The sequence below is a fragment of the Phoxinus phoxinus genome (assembly GCF_949152265.1).
Source record: "Phoxinus phoxinus genome assembly, chromosome: 13".
NCBI lineage: Eukaryota > Metazoa > Chordata > Actinopteri > Cypriniformes > Leuciscidae > Phoxinus > Phoxinus phoxinus.
The window spans coordinates 9,103,687-9,116,901 of NC_136888.1; positions in this window are offsets into that span (position 1 = coordinate 9,103,687).

The window sequence follows — 13,215 nt, forward strand, 5'->3', positions numbered from 1 at the left end:
GAAGACAAAAAAGGTGATGGTGAAAAAGTTAATGGTGGCAAGTTACAGTATAATAGGACCGATACACCGATTTTCTTGGAAATGTATGTAAATGCATGGAAATATATTTAAATACTGATTTAGAATAAATAAAAGGTTCCTGTTATATTTCAACATTTTCCTGATATTTTAGACCCAGGTGGCACAGTTTCCTCACACTGCACCATGGAGCGAACAAACAGTGAGAAATGCAGCGATCACAGAGAAATCTTTTATGCTTGTGCAGTCGGTCCTCAAGGAACCGTATTACTTTCAAGATGTTCTAACATTATAAAATTGCAAAGAAAGTCATTGTTTTATTATTTTACAGGGTCAAGTGGGTTCTTCTGATTTCTTCCGAATGTAGTATTTAATGCTTTTACAGAGTGTGTATTATGAAGAAACGTCAAAACTCCAGGGAGTAAAAAGCAATTATATCCAGACTGAATAAGACATCAAATGCAAATCTCATATGAAAAGACAGCGCTAAATGCTGCCTGCAAGACTCATTTATGAATTCAGAATTGCAATATTCTTTATCAATGAAGCTTAACAAATTTGTCCTATACGTCAGATAGTACAAAACACACACCATGTTCGAGAGTCATTAGAGTAATAACTTGAGGGAAAAGGGCCACATGTATCCCACACAGCAGCTTGATTGAATGATTGTGTCTTCTGTGTCCGTTAGCTTTACGGATGTGGTTGTGATGTTTCAGCTGATTGATTTCTGCCGCCGGCAGTGTAGTCATCCTGTCCGTTCGCATGATGGACAGCGTCACCGGCTCTTGACAGCCCAGTCGGGGCCTGCGCTGCGTTCCCCCTTCGCCACGCTTCTCGCACAACCTTTTACCAAACTTGTAAACAACTTGCTGCTGCGGGACACGGTTTTGTCAGGTTGTATTAAATCAAGGATCTGCCCTGAAGTTAACGGACACTGCAGTGAAAGTGTGAATCTGTTCATTTAGGCCATGTTTACAAGTTCATCTGCATCAAACGCTGTAAGCATGTTATCATAGAGTAATTAGTCATTTTTAAGTCATTCTATGATGCTGATACCTTTTCCAGATTGAGAAGGTGAATTCTGTCTGGCAATTGTGCTATCTCAAGCTAATTTAATCATTAAATATAGTTAGAAAAGAACTGTGTTGAGTAATTTGAAAGTCAGTATACGTCTGCATATATACAGTATATAGTTATATTGAGATAGCACAATGAAATCAGAATATACTTCATCAGATACACAGGGCATGAACAAATTATTTATTATTTAACTAATATGAATGTCAAATTTCCTATTGCTGTTGCTGCTGAGATTTGCAAATTGTATATTATCAGTAAGTTATTGTAGCCTATTACGGTTATATAAAGACTTGTTATCAGAAAATGGGTATTGGAAATGTTGGTCTGTCATCACACTGTCATCAGATTTTAATGCTAATTTCTACAAATCTCTTTAACTAATTTAAGTTGAATGAACGAGTACTTATGTCCTTTCGATTTCTTACAGGTTGAGGTGTTGTTGCCCATAACACGCTAGCATTCTGCTAATGAATGCTGATTGGTCAGTGAAGGACTGATTACGACCAGAGATACCGCTTGATGGCATCGTGGCATCTGAAGCGGGACCAGAATGTCTTCTAGCAAAAACTCTTCTAGCACGTTTATTTACCTGTGTCAGCTGTGTTGTTGATGCCTCGAGAGAAAAGTAATTGCAGATCGCAAAAGCACCAAAGTGACTGAAGGATTGCCGTAAAGCAGTATCTCTGGTCGTACGATGTGTATGACGTCATTGACATTTTAAAATACTTTTTAAAGCAAATAAGTGACTCTAAAAAATCTAACACCCAGCAATGTGTAATTTCTTTGCATCTCCTTTCGAATACAACATTCAAATTACTAGATAAAAAATTATATCCTGAGAAAAGTGGTTCCTCCTTTTGAGGGGTATAGCCATAGATATTATATAGAGACTAGATGCCCTATTGCCAAATAGGCTATTGGCCGCTGGGCACTGAGGAATACGGCCGCCATCTTAAACCGGTCGTACTCCTAGTTTCGTTGCTTAACAGCAGTCAGATTCCAGAGCACTGTGGAGCATTTTCCTGTTCTAATCGGCGGACCATCGCAAATTACTTTTCACAAGTAAATTTTAACATTACCGTACTTTTGGTTGTATTTTGTGAATAGAATATTAACAGATAATTGAGAAGGAGCAAGGATCTTTGATATTACTGTACTGAAATCGTAGCCAGCTAACGTTATAGGCTATGTTTACTGCATCACTCGGCATGGATGGAGAGGTGGGGTAAAGTAATATTTACAAGAGCTTCTCGGTTATCAGATACAAGCATTCAACGGCCCTGTAGTATAAACATATACATAGGTTATTTGTGTTTGTGCACGTGATATCAGGAAGCAATGTAATAACGTTACCTGTGTAATAATACACACATGACGGCAATGCGCAAATCATGTGTGTGTGTGTGTGTGGGTGTGTGAGAGAGAGTAAGTGTGTGTGTGTGTGTGTCACAAATCATTATTGTTTCTTCAACTTATTAAAATATCTTACTTTACTGCAACTATCTGTTTCTGCTTTTTTATCATATTTATAGTGTGTGATTTATAAAATACCTTATATACATCACATATTTTGATTTTGGACGTCTGGTCACATATCTTATATCAGAATATTATATTACTGTTAAGCCTACTATGAATATTAAAATATGCCGATCCATGTGTCCTGTATCATAGCTACATGAATGACATTTGCAGAAAAAACCCCCGCGTGAAAATCAGTTCGGTATTCAGTTCGATTAATTAAATGCGCTGACAGCTCATTGCACCTGCCATACAGATTACACTGAGTGGAGCGGGTGACCGGTTTAAGATGGCGGCCCCACGGCTTCGACCGCGCTAGTAGGCAGTAGCGGTCGATAGGGCGTCTATCTATATGATGTCTATGGGTATAGCTCCATTCATTCTGCACTCGTGCTGTGAGCGCCCTCATATGGAATCAGAGTGGAACTGCAACCAGTTCAGAAGCCGGAAGTTTACTGAGAGTGGCAGTTCTCCCCATAGTAGACATTCTCTGCTTGAATCTTGTTTGTCGCCATAGTTACCCTCATTAGTTCCCCCTGACAACAAATCACCAACACCTGTCCCTCATTAGCCCCTTGTTAACCTGTCTATTTAAACCTCTGTGCTTCAGTTGTTGTTTGTCAGTCGTTGCACCGTATGTATGTTCCTGTTGTTGTTCCCCTTCCTTTTGTGTGGACTGTTCTCCTTGTTCTTGGACTGAATTATCTGTGTTTCTCAAATAAACTTGTGCTTCATGGTTTCTCTCTCTGCTTCTTCCCTGCTCACATGTTACATCACAGATACTCTTAAAGGAACACTCCGACTTTTTGGGACTTTAGCCTATTCACCTTATCCCCCAGAGTTAGATAAGTCCATACATACCTTTTTCATCTCCGTGCGTGCTATAAGTCTGTTTGACACACCCACCGCTAGCCTAGCTTAGCACAAAGACTGGATGTAAATGGTTGCAGCTAGCATACTAATCCAAATAAGTGACAAAATAACGCAAACATTTTCCTATTTACATGTTGTGATTTGTATAGTCACAGAGTGTACAAAAAACAAAGTCACATGAGACACAGACATATTTTAACCGTATAAATACTGGGAACTATATTCTCTGAAGGCGAAGCACTGCTACTTGGGCGGAGTGATAACCGCAGCACCTGAGACGCGCCGTGGTGAGGAGCAGAGAGTTCGTTCAGAGTTTGGGTAACAGAGTCAGCAATTTATAAATAGTAAAAGCGTAGTTTACAATCATGGATTTTCGCTGTATTGTAAAGAACAGCGACAATAAACAGGGGAGACCAGGTAATACCATGATGTTTCATAGAATTCCAACTAAAAACGCTGACCGGATGAAGAAATGGCTACTTGCTCTGGATATTGATCAAAACACACCTAATGAGATTATCAAGGGACATTATGTTTGCTCGGTACATTTCACTGAGGACGACTATTTTCAAAAAATGGAATTTTATTTGCCACAAGGACCATGAAACGTGTGCTGAAGGATACAGCCATCCCATCGATATCACATACAGGACAAAGTGGAGCGGCTGCGGTAAGTGTTCCGTTATATTTTTTAAATGTTTAGCCTAACGTTACTGTAACAGTGCCATTAGCCAACTTAGATCTAATGTAACGTTAGTGACACTATTATATGAATAGGGTGGTAACTACTATTGCAGTTGTTTACGGGCTCCATGTATCCCCTGTAATGTTAGTATTGTTGCCTCGAACGCGCTCTGTCGTCCCAGTAACACTTGAGCGGAGCTAGAGTCACTCACGTATAGTCACGTTGGTTTTGTTGACAGAAGAAACAACGGCGCGTCTCAGGTGCTGCGGTTATCACTCCGCCCAAGTAACAGTGCTTCGCCTTCAGAGAATATAGTTCCCAGTATTTATACGGTTAAAATATGTCTGTGTCTCATGTGACTTTGTTTTTTGTACACTCTGTGACTATACAAATCACAACATGTAAATAGGAAAATGTTTGTTTTATTTTGTCACTTATTTGGATTAGTATGCTAGCTGCAACCATTCACATCCAGTCTTTGTGCTAAGCTAGGCTAGCGGTGGGTACGTCAAACAGACTTATAGCACGCACGGAGATGAAAAAGGTATGTATGGACTTATCTAACTCTGGGGGATAAGGTGAATAGGCTAAAGTCCCAAAAAGTCGGAGTGTTCCTTTAAGAAAGCGAATATCATGGTTGATTCATAACCTAGGGACTCAACATCAAGTCTTTTTATTAATTCATTAAGTTGTAGTGAATGTGACATACATAATTCACCTTTGTTGTTGAGTTTAGTTCTATACACTGTTGATTATAAACGCAGCACTTTGTTGTTAGCGTGTTCATGACTGTTCAGGGATCGCAGTCCCTTTAATTGTTCTAAATGCGTGATGACGTGAGATGCTTGTCAGCGCCATTTTGAGTTTCAGTGTGTTTTCTGATAAATAAATAAACGCACGCATTTGTGTGCTCAACGTGAGAAGTTGTCTCTTGCAATTTACTGCAATTTACAATAAGGTTCATTAGTTAACATTAACTAAGAATGAACAAAATCGAAAGTTGTACTTGTTAGCATTAGTTAATGCACTGTGAATTAACATGAACAAACAAGGATTGTAACTTTAACAAAGATTGACTAATATTGTAACAAATGCATTGCTCATTAGTTCAAGTTAGTTAATACATTAACTAATGTTAACTAATGAACCTTATTGTATAAAGTGCACAAATATAAAGAGAATAAGGCTAAATGCTAGCTTTTATTTCCATATATTTACCTGTTTTTAAATCACTTCCTGTTTTCCAGTAAAAAATGTGTAAGATACATTTACCAGATTGTATATTGAGATATTAAAATTGTTTTCAGAAAATGCGTCTTGGGTAGGCTATTTGTTTTTACTTTATGCAAAAATACTTGAAGTATGTTTACTTCAATGGATGTCAAAGAAAACATGGTGTTACTATGACTTCTTTTTTATCTCATTTTCATTTTCATTTTCAGTGATGACATGATTTATATATCATGACCAATGAATTCCAGCGGAGTGCTTGTTTAGTTTAAGGTTAAATCCACAAAGTGCATGGGGGAAAGTGTCAATTCTGTACCTCCAACAAGTCCAGACAGGCATGTATAACATCTCAAAACCAGCGGATGTCACAGAATATACAGGTTTTGACAGTTATTGTGTATTTTTTTGAAAAGCCTTGTATGAAAGACAGCAGTTTTCGGGGTTGTCCCTGAAGTGGTATGAGATGGGCAAAACTTTGCCTGAAGGTTGAGAAAAAATAAACAGCCTCTCGCTGCCCGTGTTTAACATGCTACCCAGAATTCCTCTGCTACCGCTCTGAGCCCGAATCCTCCATTCTGCTGGATCGAGACAGCTCGGACTGTGATCCTGGTAAACGCTGGAATGATTCAGGGTGAGTGGCAGCTGTCACCCGTGTCTGATGGGTGTTTGCCAGAGGCTGAGTCTCCATGGAAGGGTTGTCAGTGTTCTGTGAAGTGTAGCACATCTTCATGAAGTCTGGAGAAACTAGATGACCATGCATGTCACAAACTGATCCGACTCCGCAGATCTGCTTCTGGCCAACATGAACCTCGCGAGCTCAGGCAGGGGGAATAAAACAGCAAAAAACGCCTGGAGAACTTTCCAAACTTTTGGAATAATTAGTTGTGTTTAATAGACATTGTTTCAGAGGCATTGCATTATACTTTAATAATGCAGCCGCCTCTTAGAGCAGACAAATTGGGGTTTGGCTGGCTGTAAACAGATTCTGTTGTTTCACAGAGGATAATAATTAGCATCAATGTGCTTTCATTTAGGAGGCCAGTTACTCTGTCCCTGCGTATCAGGAAAGCAATCATTTCAAAGCAATCCTAAAGTTTTAATTTTTAATTCCCTGGCATATGAATAAAACAGGCTGCCTGGCTAGTTGTGATTAGTTTTGGCATTTCTGCATACATTTGCTTTTTTTTCAGCTCGCTCTGATTGAATTACACACTGTTTGACTGCAGAACCCCTGCATGAATCACACTGGAGTTAAGAGAGTTGGGAATAAATAGCAGCGGAAATGAAGAAATACTTGCAAGGCAGCGTTTTAGGTTCGTTTAAGTTTTAGGTTTTGGCTCTGTGTAAATGTTGCATGAGTGCCGCTTTGCCATTGTCATGTCAATCTGTATCTTGTTTTCTGTCAGCTGTACACATGAATCAACACATTCCAGTTAACAGGGGCCCATATATGCTACATATACACTCACTTTAAAAAATAATATGATCAAGTCATAACAAGCAGTATTGGGGAAAGTTACTTCTAAAAGTAATGCATGCATTGCAATATTGCGTTGAAATCTGTTACATTACTTTTGTGTTACTTTTTTTTTCATCTGAGCTGGGCTGTTTGTTTTTTATAACAATTGTAATTATTTATTTGCAAACATGAAGGCCCTTTCACACCAAAACTGAAATGAATGAGCCTCAGGCTGAAGGAAATGCAAATTCACATCTGTACAGTAGAGGGTGCAGCTCAAACAAACCTTACAGTGGGGCTGCCATTCTGGATTGCAGAAGAAGAAGTTGCAAGGTTAAACACATGAAACACACATGTGGTTTATTTAAAGTAGCCTAATTTTTGCTTATTAGAATGGTTGAATTGTATTAATGGTCAGCAGCAAAACATTGTTTAATAAAGTTAGATTAAATACATAAATGGCCCTATTTTAACGATCTGAAACGCAAGTGTCAAAGCGCAAAGCGCAAGTAACTTTGTGGGCGGATCCCGGCGCTGTTGCTATTTTCCCGGCGGGATAAACGACTCTTGCGCCTGGCGCAAATCTAAAAGGGGTTGGTCTGAAGTAGCTTCATTATTCACAGGTGTGGTTTGGGCGTAACGTGAAATAAACCAATCAGAGCGTCCTCTCACATTCCCTTTAAGAGCCGGCGCGCTTGTTCCACAGCGGATTGCTATTATAACGGCGGATTGCACGCCAGCAGCAGTTCACAGCCGAGGAGACCGACGTTCTCGTCAGGGCCGTAAAACACAGAGAAGTGACATTGGGGATGATGGGAGAAACCCACCCAAATTAGCTTCGGTTAAACAGACGTATAATTTGGGTAAATGTGTAGCCTAATCTAGATTTTTTTTTTTTACTAGATAGATCTTTTTCACATCTTCACGGGCACAACAATGATTTCCCTCGTGTGTTAATATTTTTCCTTGTAATAATGTATGATTTGCAAAAATGAAAACTGCTGCGTCTGTTTATAATTATTAGAGAATCAAAGTGGATGCGCGTTAACACGCTACATTATGGCCAAGCACGCGCCCTTAAAATACCATATCACTAACGCGCAACGCGCCACTGTCTTTAGACTGTTTTTTTCCTGGTCAATGGCGCAATTGCTTTCTAAAACTGGAAAATAGCACCAGGGGAGTTTTGCGCCGGAACACGCATCCTCTTTGCGCTGAACCGCCCCCGCGAGCGCAAGTTCATTCTCTAATTTACCGACGTGCGTCTGTGGAGGGAAAACGTACTCGGTTACTAACGTAACCTCGGTTCTCTCTAGAAGAGGGAACGAGTACTGCGTCGAAGAACGCTACGGGAAAGATATTTCTTTGTCGAGATTGAAGCCTAAAATTAATCCTTAATTTTGTAATAATGTAAAACGCTTTTCTGAAGCATACAACCTAGGCGGAGCAATACAGCTCACCCATTGGCTGCTCTGCCAGAAAAGCACAGCCTATGCGAGGCCAGGACGCTGACCAATGAGGGCGCTCCGCGCCCTTCTGCGTCACCTCCCGCCCAAACAGGCGTGGCCTAGGCCTATAAATACGAGCATAGCTGTCTAACACGCCGATTTTCGTCAATGAAGCGACGCAGCGCGGACACGCACGGCCATGAGACGCAGTACTCGTTCCCTCTTCTAGAGAGAACCGAGGTTACGTTAGTAACCGAGTACGTTCTCTTACGTAGAGTTCTCTCGTACTGCGTCGAAGAACGCTACGGGAACCCCATGTAAAACGCCGTGCGTGCTCTTGGACCGACACAGACACCTAAGGGCGCGCGCGCCCTGGTATACAAGTGCCTACCCCAAGAAGTATAGGGAGAGCGGCTAAATTAGCATCATCCCTTTATAGTAGTGCCTCTTAAGGCATAACAGCATATATATGTAAATATAGATATATATGAGGGGTAATAGCATGCTCATGGGACACATTGTCAGTGAGTGATGCTTAAACATTGAAGTGACCTGGGCCGCAGCGCGGGGCAGGAAACACTTATACATAGTCTTCTAGACCGAGAGCAGTTTAGCCTGCAACGCAGGAACCTCTAGGTTATAGAACCTAATAAATGTAGACGGGGAGGCCCAGCCTGCCGCCATACAGATATCTTGTAACGAGATTCCGCTATACCAAGCCCATGAAGAGGCCATGCCTCTCGTGGAATGTGCTCTGATGCCCAAAGGGCATTCCAAACCTCTAGATGCGTAGGCTAGCGCAATGGCGTCCACTACCCATCGAGACAGACTCTGTTTCGTCGCGGCTCGCCCCTTGGAGCGTCCGCTGAACGAAACAAAGAGCTGCTCCGTCTGTCGAAAAACAGCGGAGCGGGACACGTAAGCTCTTAATGCCCTGACCGGGCAAAGGGAGCTATTTCCGTCCTCTGAGGCCGGCAGGGCCGACAGGGAGATGACCTGAGCCCTGAACGGTGTGTTGAGGGACTTAGGCACGTACCCATGCTTCGGTTTCAATACGACTACAGAGTCGTTTGGCCCGAACTCCATACAAGAAGCTCTCACTGAGAGCGCTTGCAAGTCTCCCACACGCTTCACTGAAGCGAGAGCCAAAAGAAACACGGTCTTGAAAGACAGGTGTTTCATGTCAACTGAGTGAATAGGCTCGAAAGGGGCCCCTTTCATAGCGTTCAACACTGTAGAAAGGTCCCAAACGGGGACTGAGGGGGGGCCTTGGAGGGTTTAACCTCCTGGCGCCTCTAAGGAAGCGGACCACCAGGTCGTTCCTGCCTAGTGAACGGCCAAGCGTTGGATTAACGAACGCTGATATGGCAGCCACATAGACTTTGAGCGTGGATGGGGTTCTTCCCTTATCCAATAGCTCTTGCAAGAAGGAGAGAATCTCCGGTTCTCCACACTGAAGTGGTGACAGACCTTGATCTGAACACCATCCAGAGAACACCGACCATTTGGAAGCGTAGAGCCGTCTAGTAGACGGAGCCCTAGCTTGCTCGATCGTGTCTAACACTCCTCTTGGGAGGTTAGCGGGTACCCGTTTATGGCCCATACGTGTAGGGACCAAAGCTCGGGGTGAGGATGCAGAATCGCGCCCTTGGCCTGTGAGAGGAGGTCTCTCCTCACTGGAATCGGCCACGGGGCAGTACTTTTCAGTCGCATCAAAGCTGGGAACCAGGTCTGATTCGTCCAGTATGGAGCAACCAGTAGTACTGAGCATCCGCTCTCCTTGATACGCTCCAGCACTTGAGGCAGGAGTGAGACAGGAGGAAAAGCATAGAGCGGACGGCGGGGCCAGACTCTGGCCAGCGCGTTCGTGCTCTTCGAAAAGAATTCTGGGCAGTGAGCGTTTTCCTGGTTTGCAAACAGGTCTATTTCCGCTCTGCCGAACCCTTTTCCACAGCAGACGCACTGTCTGTGTGTGTAGGGACCACTCTCCCGTAGGAACATTGTTCCGTGAGAGTCTGTCCGGGCCTACGTTCAAGTGGCCTGGCACGTGTATTGCTCTTAACGAGCGCAGGTTGTGCTGGGCCCACACCAGTATGCGTTCCGCTAACCTGAATAGGTTTCGGGACCTCAGGCCACCCTGGTGGTTTATGTAGGCTACTACCGACACGTTGTCCGAGCGGACCAGGACGTGGTGTCCTTTTATCCGGGGACAGAAGCGCCTCAGCGCAAAGTCCACCGCCATCATTTCCAGGCAGTTTATGTGCGGTAGTTTGGCTCGCTCTGCCCATTGGCCAAAGAGCGGTCTGCCGTCGAGCAGTGCTCCCCAGCCTGAGGTGGACGCGTCCGTGGACACCACCTTCAGGCTCGAGGAAGTCCCCAGGCTTACACCTGACCGGTACCAGTCTGACGCTCTCCATGGTGTCAGGGCTGAAATGCATTCCTGAGTGACCTTGAGGCGATAAAGACCGTGTAACCATGCTCGGCGCGGTACGCGCGTTCTCAACCAGAACTGTAGTGGGCGCATGCGCAGCAGGCCCAACTGCAGCACTGTAGAGGCTGAGGCCATGAGGCCCAGCATTTTCTGAAATCTCCTGAGCGGCACTATGTGGCCGCTGCGGAAGGATTTCGCCATTTGCAGGGTATTTCGCCTGCGCTGTGATGACAGGCGTGCTGTCATAGACAGTGAGTTCAGATCCAGTCCTAAAAAGGAGATCCTTTGACTGGGAAACAGTGAACTTTTCTCCCAATTGACTCTCAGACCTAAGCACTCGAGGTGATCGAGTATTAGTGTCTTGTGGTGAGCGAGTTCTGACGGCGATTGAGCTAGAATCAGCCAATCGTCCAAATAGTTCAGAATTCGAACGCCTCGGAGTCTCAGGGGTGCCAGCGCTGCGTCCATGCACACTGTAAATGTACGAGGTGCTAGAGATAGGCCGAATGGCAGGACTGTGTACTGATATGCCCGGCCCTCGAAGGCGAATCTCAAAAATCGCCTGTGACGTGACGCAATTTGTATGTGAAAATACGCGTCTTTCAGATCTATCGCCCTAAACCAGTCTCCTCGGCGAATTTGCGCGAGGATTTTTCTGGTCGTGAGCATTCTGAACTTCCGCTTTGTTAGCGTTTTGTTCAGACGCCTTAGATCTAAAATGGGTCTGAGACCCCCGTCTTTCTTCGGTACCAGGAAATATCTGCTGTACAGACCCCCTTCGCTCTGAGCTTGAGATAAAGGCTCTATGGCCCCTTTGCTCAATAGCTTCGCTATTTCGGCTCGAAGTAGATGTGCTACTTCTGTTTTTACCGTGGTTTCGACTTTTCCCGTGAAACGGGGAGGGCGTCGATGAAACTGTAGCGAATAGCCTCTTTTTATAGTCCCTAGCACCCATTCTGAGACCCCGGGAAGTCTTTCCCATGCATGTGCACGTGTGACTAGGGGTTGAATGTAATCTGGGCCCTGGTCGCGAAATGGCGGCGACACGAGAGCAACCGTGTGCTGTAACATGGACGCCGTGGCGTCTGAGGCGGGGGACATGTTTAACACAGTATGCGTCCCGCGCGCGCTCGACTCTCTGTGTCGAGAGAGAGCGCGCGGGACGAGTCCCGTAGGGCTCGTTATGCTTGTGAATAAACGTGGGCGCTTGGTGGCGGGCACATTTATAACACCGGGGACACTGTGTTTGTGTACTGACTGACCGTTCGTTAGTTTCGTTTATACAGAAAACCGCGGAACGTGCAGTGTGTAGTGGTTGTGGGCACTTGGCAGTGGACACGCTTACTACGTATAAAGCACAATCGATCTGAGTCGATTTTAAGTGTGCAAACCCTGTGTTGAACGGGGCTGCCCGTAGGGCTCGTATATTTGTGAATAAATGTGGGCGCGTGGTAGCGGGCACATTTATAACACCGGGAATACTGTGTTTGTAAACTGACTGATCGTCCGTTGGTTTCGTTTTTACAGAAAACCGCGGAACGTGCAGTGTGTAGTGGTTGTGGGCACTTGACAGTGGGCACGCTCACTACATGTAAAGTACAAACGACCTGAGTCGTTTTTATGTGTGCAGACCCTGTGTTGTACGGGGCTGTGCTTGCACGGGTTGAAAAACCGGGCTCTGGTCGCGAAATGGCGGCGACACGAGAGCAGTCGTGTGCTGTAACATGGCGTGATGCGGGGGCGCGCTTATCGAGCGGGCAGCCCGCGCGCGCGCTCAGCTCTCTCAGCTGAGAGAGAGAGAGAGAGAGCACGCGGTGCGAGCTCCGTAGAAACCATGTTGACATGTAGCTTGTAGTGATTGTGGGCACTTGAAAGCGGGCACGCTCACTACATATAGTGCACAATCGACATTGAGTCGATTTTATGTGTGCAAGCCCTGTATTGTGTGGGGCTGTGCTTGTGTGTATGAATGGGCACTGGGTCGTGGGCATTGCAGTTACACACATTACATCATCGGCTGTGGCCGGGACACCGTGTAGCACAGAGAGTACTGTCTATCAGAACCGACTGACCGTGCATTCGTTTCGTTTTTACAGAAACCACGGGACATGCAGTGTGTAGTGATTGTGGGCACTGAAAAGCGGGCACGTTCACTAACTTACATGTATTGCAAAATCGACACGAGTCGATTTTATGTGTGCGAGCCCTGTATTGTGCAGGGCTGTGCTTGTGTGTATGAATGGGCACTGAGTCGTGGGCATTACGGATACACACATTACACCATCGGCCGTGGCCGGGACACCAGAAAATACATTTTCAGATTTACCTGGGGCGTCGTGAAAACGGCGTTTGTGTGCAGGCAAACGAGCATTGATGCTGATTTGGTGACTGCAAAATACACTGGCACGGTCGCGTATGTTGGGACTGTGCGAGCGAGACATTTTAGTGAAATCCGGCCGCGGCGGGA